General features: G+C 43.0%; 1 long non-coding RNA gene across 1 annotated transcript in view; it reads left to right on the plus strand.

Moving 5' to 3' along the window:
* Nucleotides 1-5752: 5752 nt before the first annotated feature.
* LOC138472285 (uncharacterized) overlaps nucleotides 5753-15340 on the plus strand; it is a 52818-nt gene continuing 43230 nt past the window's right edge. Inside the window, exon 1 of the long non-coding RNA XR_011268579.1 lies at nucleotides 5753-6347. This is a non-coding gene — a long non-coding RNA (uncharacterized lncRNA). The remainder of the gene's footprint in view (nucleotides 6348-15340) is intronic.

The following is a 15340-nucleotide window of genomic DNA, read 5'->3' on the forward strand; positions in this document are numbered from 1 at the left end:
CCCATGCTACGCTAACGCATCTTCATTTGTTTTTATTGAAGGCTCATTTGTAGCACCACCCACCACTGAAATTCCATTTAGTGCTGCCACAAGCGCTAACAATTGTTTCACAGTATCTTCACTAATGTTTAGCTGTGAGGTACTCTGTACCGGTATCTCTTTTATAGCTTCAATTGCAAGAGGAATTTCTAGATATTCCTCAGCATCTTTTGTATTCAAAAATACGTGCGGGGTAATGCCAAGTGCAATGAAATTTTCTCTCTGTTCCCACACCATTTTCATAATTATCATCGATTGGAATCCACATAACATGCGATGATTATAATTGGTAACAAGTCTTATCCAGTCCATATCATCTGAACGTAAGGTTCTTAAAGGAGGGATGGCTTGGAACGTTTTCAGCATATAAGTTCTATTTAAACTTATTTTACCATTTTTCCGCCCATCATTTTCCCAACCCATAATTAATGGCATTCGTGCATCCAATCTCTCTTCATCACATCTTTTTGTCGAATCGGACCTCATTCGGCCTTCTACGTTCGTCAGTTCGTTTTCCCTCTGCTCTTCTTTATCAGCTATTTCAGCTTTGGAGATACCATCTCCCTCTAGGGGTTTAGGCTTGGGTTTATACTTGTTCTCTAGTCCAATTGCTACTTCTTTCAAGGTCACCTCGTCTCCATCCACACCATCACCAATATTCACCCCTCCCATGTTTTCTTTATCATCCAATTCATTACTCTCTACATCTGCTGAACAGCGTGTATGATCTTGGACCACTTTTTTACTTTTCTTCTCTGTTTTTTTATTCTTTACTGGATAAAACTGTGACAAGGCAGTTTGTCCTTCTAATGCTTTCTTACCAACTGGGGCATCACACCCCTTTTTTTGGGAAAGCAGATCAGGTTCATTACTAATACCCTCCACAGTCCTATCCTGCATCATCTGAAGATTTTTTTTTTTTTATACATTTTTTGTAAATTTCAGGTACCTCTCTTTGATCCTTAACTTTGATATTCAAATGAGCCTTGGATTCTTCATCTAATTGATGAAGATCAATGCCAATCTCCTCCTCTTGATTCTGCATTATTTTTTTCCTTAAGTCTACAAAAAGATCACCTAATTGCGTCTTTGTTTCTTTTTTTTAGTGTTTCTAGACTTATTGGTCCTCGCCTCCCTCTTCTGTGCTCGGACCATAATTCTTTTTTCCCTCCTCGTCAGTACCACATCCTTCTTCTCATACTCACAGTCTGAACCCGGGTTCCACATATCCACTTCCCTTTTTTCTAAATCATTATCAGTTAAGTCAATTAAGTCCAGAAGTGCTGATGGACTATCCAATCGCCCTCTCTCCGGTATCGCACCCATCTGCAGTTCACATAAATCTGCAGTCTCATTTGTACTCCCAACCACAAAAGATTGTTTTACTTCAATAATATCAGCTTGCATCTGTTGCATTACACTTGTCAAAACTTCCAGGGAATCCATGACTGATTTATTTGATACTACTTCCGGTTTCTGCTAATTCTCTTTGGGTACTGCAGCTAGTTCAGCAAAGGTTCTATATGTTGCATTTACCATTCTTGCGTCTCCAGGGGTTTGAGTATAACTATCCTTAGAGTTTACTCCTTTTTTATTTTCCTTTGTCAGGGAAGATATCACATCGCATGCAAATAACAGCCCCTCTAGTTTATTGATCTTACATAGCATACCTGTCATAGTCGTTCTTAATTCTGCCATTTCAAAATGTGTTCTTTCATGGCCCTTATCCAGCAGGTCTAGGATCCTGGTTATTACTGGGAAATCTTCACCAAAACCTGGTACATCCCGGGCATGTAAGTCCAGGATTTCATCCTGCTCCATTACCACACGAGTCCCTGACTTAGGCTGAGAGTCTACACTTTCTACAAATTGCTCAATTTGTTCTATAGGATTAGTAAATTAGTTACTAGTAGTCCAGGAATGTGCTGTATCGATCGGTAATCTCTTTCTCTCTATACACCCTTCCTCATTATCCACCTCCTCTTTGTTACCTCCAGTCATCTCCTTTAACGGGATTGGAACCTATACTTACTTTCCAATGGTAAACTGTGAATATGTACATCCTCCCTACCTCCCATTCTATTTGATACCGGTGTCGATGGCCTCAGGGAAAATCTCATTCTTCTACCCACTTCGGCTCAATGGTCGGACCAAGGATAGAACAATCATTCATATCTCCCAGCATATTTTTATCTAAATTCCCGGTACCTAATTTTTTCCTCATCCATTCATCCATTTCTGAGCCTATCAGACACTGTTTACTCAGTACGGGACAGACATTTATCTCTTTAACATTAAATTTAATCGGGGAAGATGCAAGCGTAATAGAAGCCCTACCACTCCTCTGATGGTCGTTGTGTGTCCAGTAATACATCATCTCCTTCGTTAATACTCCTTACCATAGGAATATTAACTATACTGTGTCCACTACATTCAAGGTTAACTACCTCAGCTAAGCTAGCACTATGATTCTGTAAGTCCTTACATAACACTCCTTCGGTGGGTAATTCCATATTCGCGACCACCGAGGCATCCACCCCTGTAAGCTTCCGCCCACTTCTTAAACCATTGACCATATTTAGACACAGGGGAATTCGAAACTTAATATGGGTAATAACTTAAGATGATTTCTTCCACCCTATAACAGGTAATTTCCACTAGGGCAACGTTTGAAACTTAACCTCAGTCTATTTGGACAAAGGGCTAAGCAGTACTTACAACTAGCCACTCAAAATTAACAGTCTATCAGTCTATCATTCAATACGATTTCTATTTTCAGTACACTAGTACTTGAAGAGTACCTTCGCGGTGCACACACGGGGGTAGCTGCACACCAGGATGATTGACTAGATTCGTGCTTAAGGAGAATATACTACCGAGCCCACTCCGCGCTCCACGCGAACCGCGAACAGCCAACAGTACTTGAAGGTACTTGGCAGGTGCGCGGCGCGGGTGCGCGGGTGGGCAGGGTTAAGTACACTCTTCCTATACGGCGTGCACGTCACGCAATTTAGGGGCGGAACTTCCTGATACGGGGAAGCCTAGGAAAAAAGAAAAAAAAATACAATACTAATGAATAACCACACCTCCCACAATCAACACCTCCCACAAGCTGCTTTTCCCTTCCCTTCCACTACTGGTAAATGACCACATCTCCCACAATCAACACCTCCCACAAGCTGCCCTTACCTTCCCTAATGGATAACAGTCCGGGGACTCAACCAGACAGTCACCTTTGTCCTGTACACATGAGAGGTCAGGCAGTCCTTGGTGCGACTGCGAAAGACGTCCTCCTGCTGTGAGGCAAACGTCCGTGACAACAGCAACTCCTGTTCCAGGAAAACGCGCAGACCAGACCACAGCCAACAGTACTTGAAGGTACTTGGCAGGTGCGCGGCGCGGGTGCGCAGGTGGGCAGGGTTAAGTACACTCTTCCTATACGGCGTGCACGTCACGCAATTTAGGGGCGGAACTTCCTGATACGGGGAAGCCTAGGAAAAAAGAAAAAAAAATACAATACTAATGAATAACCACACCTCCCACAATCAACACCTCCCACAAGCTGCTTTTCCCTTCCCTTCCACTACTGGTAAATGACCACACCTCCCACAATCAACACCTCCCACAAGCTGCCCTTCCCTTCCCTAATGGATAACAGTCCGGGGACTCAACCAGACAGTCACCTTTGTCCTGTACACATGAGAGGTCAGGCAGTCCTTGGTGCGACTGCGAAAGACGTCCTCCTGCTGTGAGGCAAACGTCCGTGACAATAGCAACTCCTGTTCCAGGAAAACGCGCAGACCAGACCACAGCCAACAGTACTTGAAGGTACTTGGCAGGTGCGCGAGTGTAAGTGATTTTGTAATTTCTTTTTCAGAGGCTGGGGCAGATGTCACAAATCTGGATTGTGGGACAGTCTATTGTTAAGTGGGCGGGGAAAGAAGCTGAGAAAAGGGTTTTTGGCAGGCAATTGGGTTGCACCTATAAAGATGTTTTGGTAAGATGGTCAGGTTTAGGGGGGCTTAGCTGGGATCAGTTACTCCCTATGTTGGCTGGTTCTGAGGGAACGTTATGGGTCTCCAGATGGGGTGATTATTCATGCTGGGGAAAATGACCTGGTAAGAGATACTGGTCTGGCTCTTCTTAGAAAAATGAAAAGGGATTTGTTATGGGTCCAAGAAATGTGGCCTCAAGCATTTGTAGTTTGGACTAAGTTGTTGTTGCAGAGAGTTTGGAGGGGGGCGAGAAGTGAGGGAGCGATAGAGCGGGTAAGGAAGGGAATAAACAGAGAGATGTAAAATGTTGTGTCTCGGCGGCGGTACTTGTTTTGGACCACAAAGACATAGTTTATGGAGGATTCATGATATTTCGAGAGGATGGTGTCCATTTGTCAGCGATTGGAAATACTTATTATCTGTTGGAATTGATCTGGTTGGTGAGAGATATGTTAAAGAGTTGGGAGTAGGAAGGAATGGGGGGGTGGGGCAGAAAGAACACCTCTGGGGATTGTTCTTCTGTTGCCGGGGCAATGGCCCCTTTAAATATGTGAGGAGTGAAGCAGAATGGGGGAATGGCGTGGGAAAGGATGGGGGTGGTGCTGTTTGCACAAACGGGCTACCCCGGGGGAACAGGTATTGAACCTGAAGGGGCATGGCCCCGGGGAGAAAACGGGACACCTTGAGAAGTGGTCAGGAGACAGTAGGGACCAAGGGATGGTTAGGGAGGAAGTTGATTTATTTATTTATTTATTTAATTGTTGGGGAAATTAAAGTGTTCATTATTAATTGGTTTGTTTAAAATAGTTTGTTAGATTGCAAGGCCAGGGAGCCAGGTAAGCGGTTATTTGTAAGCTTTGACCTGTCACATTAAAGTAGGATGACCAGATTTAAAAAAAAAAAATGGGCGGGCCATTGAAATAGAAGTAGACCAAAGTAAATGCACATATAACTGTAGTCCTACTTCTATGTCGCTGGCCCGTTGCGGGATGCGGGAATGGGGTGTGCTAACATGCACACTCCTCTCATCGGAGGAGGAAGGGGGGATGGGCCCCATTCGCGTAGGAAGTCAGGTGCGGCCGGGACCGATTTCGGAATTCTGAAATCGGTCCCGGCAAAAAAAGGCACCATGACCAAAACCCTGGACGGGTTTTATAAAATAAAAAAATTCTCGGGACCCCTGGACGTCTGGTAACCCTAAAAAAGCAACCTTTTCCACTCTAAACGAGTCTGGGTTTTTGTGCAGTAAGTCAAAAATAAATGTCCAGCTCTGTCTGTTTTGTTGTTCATGTAACTGGAATCACAAACGCACTTCTCGTCAGCATAACAATTTCAGGTAATCCAACAAAAGGTATCAAAATCGCGGATTGTGTCAAAACTGTCTTTGCACATAATCTGTTTTTTAAGAAACCTATGTATTTTCGGTCACAATTTCCCTTGTGAGTGTTTCAAGCAACCTAAGGGCAAATGTGTGACACTTGCTGTGGCTCATCAACTTTTCATGAACTCTTAGCGAGCACGAAATCTGGTAAGGGGCCCCAGCGGTAGCTCACACCGCCCTATAATTAAACTTTTGCTTTCACCCTGACTAAAGGTGGGTGACTGACTGGTCGATGGTGGCGGTAAAGGGCCGCTTGGTGACCTCAGCTTCAAGCGAGCCATTGTTACCTCACAGACACACCCTGTTTCTTTCGCGCGCGTCATGCACAGCACAGCTGAGTAATCAGGCTAAACCCAGTCACTCTCTCCCACCCTGCCGTAGCCCCACCATGCGCGGCCCCAGCCCCTTATCTTTCTCTTAGATAGTTCTTATAGCCCCCTCCCTCTGACAAGTGGCCGTTGCTCCAAGAAGCCATACTGCCCCTTTCGGCTCTCACACCTGTCTGCACTGACCACCGCGGGACGTGCGCACACGCCACCTTTTAAATTCACAATGTCTTGCTGCCATTCTTCGTCTTGTGGCCCTCGCTGCTGCCCCGCCCCTCTCCCCACATGCATCCCCCCTCGCTGCCCTCCCCCCTGCTGCATTCCCACCATACGCCCTTGTTGCCCCCCACCACCGTGTCCTCCACCTTGTTGTCAGCCTCGATGCCCCCCTCCTTGTTGCCCTAGGAGCGGATGCTCCTCGGGCGGTTTCTGCTAAATTAAATTTCTTGAACGATTACGCCCTTTACTGTACTTTACACAAGCCGTTCAGTGCCCCGTACGCCCACGCCCCATGTTCCTTGAGGTTAACTGCCCCTCACCCATCAACCCTATGAGAAGGGCGCCCTCCTGTGGTTCGTCTACTGGTGATTCATCGCGCTGCCCCAGGTACTTACTTAACTGTGTGTCAACTCGACCCAAACACTGAAAGGTGCGCTGTGCAACTGTAGTTTTATTGGGTTTGATTGTAGGTGGTGACGTTGCTTTAGCTGGTATGGAGTGAATGCAAATTTATGTTGATGCAAACATAATTATGTGTTGCTTGAAGTAAGTATAGTGTGATGTGTTAACTCTTCCTATTTGCGAGGGAGTTCCCCCAAGTGTATTTGCAAACATGTGATAATGTTCATTTTACATTCCCTGCTAACTGAAATATACTTTAGATTCATTGGGCGAACATAAAGCCGTCTGTGCCCCCCTCCCCCTGCCCTCATTAAAACCTTCCTCTTGAGCATTGCAAAATGTTGCCATGGGCAGATTAGTTGTACCATTAGCAGTATCTTGAAATCAGTTGGCATAATTCAGACCTTTCAGACTTTGTACACGCCTTCAATAGTGACTAAAATGGACATAACTATTTGCCCCAAAATGATGCTCTCAGGGTCTCTAAAGCTACTAGCACCTTCAAGAGAAAACACATGTAAGTTGAGGGTGATATATTTGGGTGATGTCATTTCTATTTAAAGGCAACAACAGTTAACTGGCGCCTAAAAGTATAGAAGTCCTCTGCTCAATTAAATGCATAGCAGCTCCACTTAGAAGTGAGGGCTCTGCTGTAGTATAGTAGGTCAGTTGACAAATGGAAGGTTAGGCCAACTCAGCTGGAATTGAAAGCCATGACCTGTATTTTAAAAACATATGTTTGTATCAGATATATAAACACATCAAGCTTTCTCATCAGGATTGGAACCTGAAGGTTAAACCTAAATCTCTTCAGCATGCACATTAATTGACTGAGGTATGTTTCACATTGGGCTGGCACCTAAAAAGGGCCTTGAAAGTGGTGTTAACATGCAAAGAAAGGTTCCTAACTCGAGCCTTGCTCTGCCTCAGTGCTATAAGCATATGAAAGGTCTCCCTTTTCTGCAAATAAGGAGTTTAGAAAATAGTCTGAACCCTTTCAAAGGCTGGGGAAGTGTCAGTCACTTGTCCGTTATGTGGGGTGGAGACTAGTATGGCAGGATATCTACTAAAGCAATACACGATTGCTAGACCAGCTTATAATGCAGGCTAAGTTCAAGGGCAGCCCATATTTCTTCAAGGTGATGGTGGACTTCAGTGCTGCATTCGACTCAGTTGTACATGGCAAACTGTGACAAAAGTTGGCGGCCTAGGGGTGTCCAGACCATGGTAAGTGGCCTGTATTCTCAGACTATGGCACAGTTGAGGCTGGATGGTGGGGGCGCCTTCACGCAGCCTGTCCCTACAAATATAGGAGTTAAGCAGTGCTGCGTGTTTGCACCTCTAGTATTTAACATCTACCTGGCTGATCTAGATCTGATTTAGAAATAAATACACAACATCTTGAATTAAAAGGTAGATCCAAATTTACTCCCCAATTCACAGCAGACAATGTCATTGAGACTTTTCACGCGGCATTGATAAATGATATTCATTCCTATTTGGACAAGCACAAAAAAGTGAATAAGAGATCTAATCTCTCTGATAATGAACTACAAGCCTTACAAGATCTTGCTGACGAGGATAGTATTGTCATCAAAGAGGCAGACAAGGGGGGAATATTGTGATCCTTAATGTAGAAGACTACATAACAATGGGTCTAACACATCTCAACACTCCAGGTTGCTATAAGCCCTTAAGATCCAATCCCACCAAACGTGTGGTGGCGAATCTTACGATGTTAATTGACAGATGGTATACCAAAGGATACCTGACAGACGACGAAAAAAGATTCCTTTTAATAACTGAACCGACTATACTACCCTTTAATTCTTACCAAAAATACACAAGCCCTGCCACTGAAGGGTTGTCCAAATATCTTGATGAGGCTCTTAAACCTTTTGTTGTAAAAATGAGTTCATTTATTCCAGACAGTACTCGTGTACTTCAATTTTTGAAGACGATTTCTTGGGAATCTGATTATTTGTTAGCAACCATCGATGTGGTATCACTTTACACCAGTATAGACCATAATCTTGCAGTACAAACGATTGAATATACTTTTCGTAACCACTCTGCTTCATTCATCCACCGTGTTGAAATGTTGAAAGAATTCTTGAAATTTGTATTATCGAATGTCTGCATCTTTAATGACCAGTACTTTTCGCAATTAAAAGGAGTATCTATGGGAGCCAAGTTTGCGCGATCCCTAGCTAATCTCTTCATGTCCTACTATGAAGAGACTCCTATTCTCAATCAACAAATGTTTAATTCCAATCTAATTGTATGGCCACGCTTTATCAATGACATTTTCATTGTTTGGAGGGGTTCACAGGAATCCTTTTCGAGATTTTTGAAGTACATTAATACCAATAAATTTGGCATTAGCTTAACAGGCAATTCTAATTCCAATGAAATTGATTTTCTGGATTTACACATTTTCATTGAAGATGGTTGTAATCATCAACATTCTACCATTGATAATATACCGGCTGGAGAATTCCATAGGGTGAGACGTAATTGTAGCCGCCCTAGCGACTATAACAGGGAATGTACTCTTAACCAAAGATTTCTGAATCGAGGATACCCAAAGCGTGTGCCAAATTTCTAAATACCAAGCAATCTGATCTCTTGGTTGATCAAACTGAATTGAAGGATCCTCCTCAATATCTCTCTTATTACCCAGTATTCTAATGGCTCATCGTTGTTATATAGATTGGTTCGAAAACATTGGCACATCTTGGGACTTGACAAAGACATTGAATCCTTTTTGTCTGTAAAACCCAAGTTTACCTTCACTTGAGCGCCCACTAGAAAACAGAAAGTGAGCCCATCCTATTTTCAAAACAAAGTCTCGGCTTCTGAGACCGAATGGTTGCAGAAACCAGTGGGTTTTTACAAATGCGGTAACTGTAATCAATGTCCATGGGCTCATGAGAAGTGTAAATCATTTATTGACAACTTTGGCACTCGAACTATCATTCGAGATTTCATCAATTGTCAAAGTAGTTTTGTGGTATATGCCATAATTTGTGTCTGCGGCAAGCTATATATTGGCAGTACCATTCGCCAATTAAGAGTTAGGATAAGAGAACACCTTGCAAGTCTCAAAATGTGCAAACCTAAATCTCCATTAGCTCTGCATTGGCAACTGGAGCATCAGCTTGATAATAAGGCTGATCTTCGATTTATTGGGCTTATGAAAGTCCAAAAGGGGAAAAGAGGAGGCGATTTTCAACTAAAACTCAGTCAAATGGAGGCCAAATGAATCTGTTTCTTGCGATGTACCACCAGAGGTCTGAACACGGATAATGAGATGAACGTGTTTTTATAATATTTGATTTACTTTGCTTTCCTGCGGGCCGATTCATCCTGCGCCTCTGTCCACCAACAAACTAGTCGGTTTCTTTGGGGGCACTCTACCAATATGATTCGCTATTGTTATAACCTGCCTCAACTAGTTTTTCTTGGAACCATATTTGGTTCTGGCTTATAATTCCCAGTGTTTACCATTTCTCTCCAATAACATGTATATGTGTCATTGGTATCTTAATTTGTATTTGGCAACATTGACTGAACACATTAGAATAAATCTGCAAATTGGACTATTTGTTAATGCCCATGTTTTGGCATTTGAACTGTGCTTACTGCTAATACATTAATTCTGGTTAATAACTGGAACCAACTTCCATAATTTTTCAACTATTGGCTTCACTATTATAGCACCTGTGTATTTTAATTTTTCCGCGATTTCTAATGACCGTTACTATTTACTCTGATGTCATACGCCGTTGTGTATGATGTCATCACGCCGCTATATGTCACTCCGTGACGTCCGCAGATGAATACCACGCTGTTTTGAGCCGCGCTGCTTCTGCCTGATTCCGCCTTGGGATTTTCCCTGATACATTCGTTTTGCCCAATTATACGGGTGAGTAATATGTGCTGAAAACTGTAAAATAATTCTGTAGCCTATATAGCCCCCCATCTACTGTAATTGGCAGTACATTACTGTAGCTTTTTACATGTGGGTTATCCTTATCCTGTGAATTCCTTTACAGGCTATATACTCTTTTTTGCAACTTAAGCACATTTGCTAATTAGGCGGTTGTGCTACCAGCACCATCGTCATGCTGTGATTTCCACTTCTACTCATTCACGCTCAGGTATGATTGCACAATGTTCTTTTCATCCTTTCTGGAATTTTTACCGATTAACAATGGGTCTGTCTATGAGAACCAATTTTCTTTTTCCGCATAGGGCATTAGCGTTTGATTTTTATTGGTTTGATGATATTCCATTACCATCTTGCGAGATATTCAATCAGTGTCCGTGTATTTGATAATTCTCTTCACACCACAGTAAGCTGGAGTCCCACTATTAAATCATTAGTGCATGCTATAACCTATGGGTGGGTTGCATGCTACACTCGGCTAGACTTTCTTTATTTTCACAAGGTGTCCGCTGTCAAGAGCGTTGTTGGTGAACCCTGGTGTTCGGATCTTCTGGCCCGCTTGCAACACCTTAATTGTAAAATTCTTTCTGCCATTGAGGGTTTAAATATGAGTAGTAAACCAATTCACTATAATCAATTCTAGTTCTGCACTGAGGAGGGCTTAATCCTCTTTGGAATTATTACAAACCAGTGTCATATCATTTTTCTCGATGCAATTTTCTTTTCATATGAATCAACATTGAACTTATTGTTGTCCCTGCCTTCATCCTGAAATGTGGTATGGTTTTGACTTTTACTCTGTACTTGACCATTTAATTGCACCTTTACTGCTTGCATTATTTATCAATGGAATTGTTTTTCTTTACATGGCTACATATGTCTTTTCATAATTATTATTGTAATGTGACATCACATCTAATGTGCACACTGTTTTCTGTAATGTTTATTCTGTTGTCTAATTACTCAGCCTTGAAAACGACTAGCGTGTCGAAACACGTGTCGACTGTTCGCAATTGGAATTTAATCATAATTTCTTCTCACAATTCTGTGATTGATATGTATCTCACTTTAATACGGGTGTAAAGCGCATCACCATCCTGCACTTCCAATTTGTAGATCTATCTGCTAGGCTGGCGAGGGCAGTATTGCCCACTCAAAGTAAACGGAGTGAAGGTCACATGCATTTCATACGCCAATGGCATTCCAATATGTGACCGTACATTATTGGGCCTGGAAAGAAGTAGAAAGGAGCTACAGAGATATGCTGAGGAGAATGGCCTGGCCATAACTTATGGCAAGACCAAACTGTTAGTATATTCTCACAAAACAATTATTGTTGCAAGATTAGTGTGCATGAACAAGTACATTGAACAAGTTTGTGGCTATAAATATTAGGGTATACAGTTTAATGTCAAGAGTGACTACTGGGAATGCATTATGGACAAGAGGAGAAAGTCTCTGCACCACATTGCCACGATTACGAGCTGTTCTAAAGAGTATGCTGGTTTTAGCCTTCAAGGTACCCTGACGTTATGTAAACAATGCTTCTGTGCAAGTTTATTATATGATCTACATGCGTTGTGTATGCGTGACCGTTCCTGGTTAAAGATCATGGAGGGCAGGTTCTGGCTAACGGTAATCATTTGGGACCTAGTGTGCCCATCAAACCTATAAGTCTGGAACTCGGCTTACTTTCCCTCACCTCTATGGCTGTCAAATGTCGCTGTCAGCCTATACATAAAGGCGAGGTCTAATCCTGTATGCCCTCTACTTGCTTTACTGGGAGAGAAATACGGTCGCAAGTCTGAGGATGCATTTGTGAGTTTGGTGCATCACACTTTTGTCGCCATAGACTGGAAGCCAACCTGGGGCTGCAACTATCATGTGTTGCAAAAAAGCTTTGTGTCCAAACTAGAAAATGGGATGGGTCGAATACACCTAGCCGAATTAAAAAGCTGTAAGAAGTGGTGCACATTTATAGAGTTCCCCAGAAATACCTACTGTTATGCCCTTTGCCTGGTTTGCAGAGATTCAATCTACAGCTGAGAATTAATAAGCTTCCTGTATTGGCATGCACAGGGTCTGAATTGGGGATAGCCAGAGAAAATAAAATGTGCTGTATGTGCAAATTAGACGGGAAACAGGAAACGGCCCAACATCTTTTAACGGAATGCTGTAAAGAGCCGATTGTATATGTCTGTGCTCGGAAAATTCGTATAATGATTACGATAACATCAAGAGTGACTCGTTCTGGATGAGCTGTGTAAATCTAATCAATCCCGGCCCATTGCACTTTATTCAGTTTGGTTGAGAATCCAAAAGCTGCTATAGATTTTAAAGGATTTCTGCTGCTAAAAAAAAAACAAACGGATGAATTGTGTGATCATAATAAAATGTGTGTTAAATTATTTTAGCAAAAAAAGAGACTGGGTCCTAGAGTTGGAACACTCCTGCGCTGGGCTCTACCTATTAGGTCCTGTTACAGGAATTACTGCAACGTCACAGGTTTGTGTTGGGGTGAAGCCCACACCTCCTTGTATGGTTAGGAAAAGGGGGTTCCCGGCTGCCTTGCAATTTTAGATTTTCGGAAAAATTAGATTTATTTATATATTCGGTATGGACTCTTGGTCAAACGACACGTGTTTCTGCAACACTGAAGGAGCAACCACTCCAGCACTCCGTATAGAAGGCCCACCAGGACCAGGGCTGCGTACATACCGGACCTGTATGAACCATCGCCAAGACCCCACTGGGGCAAGACCCAACCATACCATAGCCTTGATAAAGACGCACGAGGTCGAAACACGTTTCGGCTGACCACCACTTGGACCATGAGTCCATACCGAATATATATAAATAAATCTGCACTCGTTGAAAACCGCAAGGAGCGTGGAAAATCACATTTTTCCGAAAATCAAAAATTGCAAGGTAGCCAGGAACCCCCTTTTCCTAAATTATTGTAGTAATGTTTTTTGTTGTGAAAAGTTCATATAACCTAAAACACAATAAGATAAAGTAAAGCAATACAAGTATCTCAGATTGCCTGCCAGTGTTCATCATACTTGCTAATGAAGAGGAGGAAGGAGATCAATCATTGTTCTCCTTCAGTTCATTCATTGGGTCTCTGTTGAAATTGCCAACACATGTCAGTACAATGCTATCACAAGCATAGCAACACTTTTGAGAAGTCTAGGCACTGTCTCAATAAAAGAAAAGTATTTCAATCCTGCTGAGACATGCTGCCAATATGCCATTAAGTAAAGAATTCTTCATGGAACATGTTACTCGCCCTTTTAGCAACTTAGCTAAGAAGTAATGGGTCCATACAAAGTGTACAATTCCTTATGTAACCCCAATGACGTATCTGGTAATAAACAGGGAGGGGTCGGATGAATGTCCTATATGCGGTAAGACACAAGCAGGGTTTTGACATATGATATGGGAATGTGATCTAATAGTAGAGTATTGGGATGGGTGCTCCGGGGAGTGAATGCGCTATTGGGGACTGGATGGGAACTGACTCCAGAAGTTTGCTTGTGGGGGAAACTCCCAGGGGGGAAAAGATGCAAGGTACGGAACAGGATGGGCCGATTGTTTTTTTTTACTGGTGTTGGCGAAGCGCCGAATGGCGATAGCGTGGAAATGTCCACAAGGCCCGTCGATGGGTCAATGGCGGAAAGATGTGCAGAGGTGGGGGTCGGCGGAACTGACGGCTCTGCAGGGAATGGTCCCGGAGGGGGAGGTGATAACGATCTCTTGGACCCAGCAGTTAAGTGACTTGTCAAGGGACAATGATCTACGACCCTCGTGAACCAGTAGGGGTGAGCATGAACGGGAGAGTGGTAGAGATGGAGGTGGCGGATACAGCTCGAGGAATTGATGGTGATCTCAACACCTACAGGATTTATAGACCAGGAAAGGATGCTGGCGGTGACCGCCAGAGAGAATGAAGCCTGTTGGATCGGACCGAACTCTGAGAAGAGGGAGAAGGGGGGGGGAGTTGGGGTTGGGGTTTTGCTGTTGTTGTCAATATTAAAGCTTGACTGTTAGGGGAAGAGGGGGAGGGAGGCAGGGGAGGGGGGAAATTGGAGTTCTGGGGTGTTACTAAAAAATGTTAAAGAGTTTAAAAAAAAAGTGTACAAGTCCTAATAGAAAACACGGTTACTCAGACATTAATTGTATAGTTGCCATACACGTCACAATGCCTGCAAGATATCAATATACTGCATGCCCAGACAATCCTTGATGTATCTGGCGAGAGCACCAAATAGGCTTGGGTGGCCCATAGGGCATTACAGCAATACCCACCATGTCTGACCACCTTGTCGCTTTTGTGAGCTAATGTTGGCCAGTTTGATGACTTAGTTCAACCGTGCAAATGTAATGGGCTTAATGGCAATGTACTTTAAAATGCACAATTTGCTATCACAAATACTACAAATTCATAGCGATGGGTCGTATTTCTTTGTCTCAGACCAATCCTAACTCCAAAACCTAAGGAAAAAAATAAAATAGACAGCTTGACATTTATTAAGGCAAAGAGAACAAATGGAAATGAGAAACAAAAATGTAGCCTGTGCCATTTCTTTACGAAACACGACCGAAGTCACAAGCATCTATCATTCACATCCATTTTTCTCCTAAAAATTGTATTGGTGGCACCAGGGTTTCACTTGGAGTGCTGACAAAACCTGAACAATTCACTTGTATTTTATTCCTGACTTTCCACTTCCTTGCACGTATACATACATGTATGCGTTTTCTTCCCCTCAGAGGGTCTAAAATACTGAGCCAAATCCTTTTGCCTATATTACTTCTGTGAACACCCCCACGCTTTTTTTTTAAACTTAAAACGGAAGGATGCTTATTTATTCCTCAGTTCTGTGAAGAAGCCCCCTGCTTCACTCTATGGACTGCAAGGAGGGAATCTCAGGGGGCCCTCCCTAGGACCGTGGATAATGGGCCTGGTGGTGGAACACAAAATCTCAGGGTCCCTCTTCTTTGTGCCTATCACTTGGCAGGGACT

This window comes from Ambystoma mexicanum, chromosome 8 (assembly GCF_040938575.1).
Source record: "Ambystoma mexicanum isolate Mex_15411 chromosome 8, UKY_AmexF1_1, whole genome shotgun sequence".
NCBI lineage: Eukaryota > Metazoa > Chordata > Amphibia > Caudata > Ambystomatidae > Ambystoma > Ambystoma mexicanum.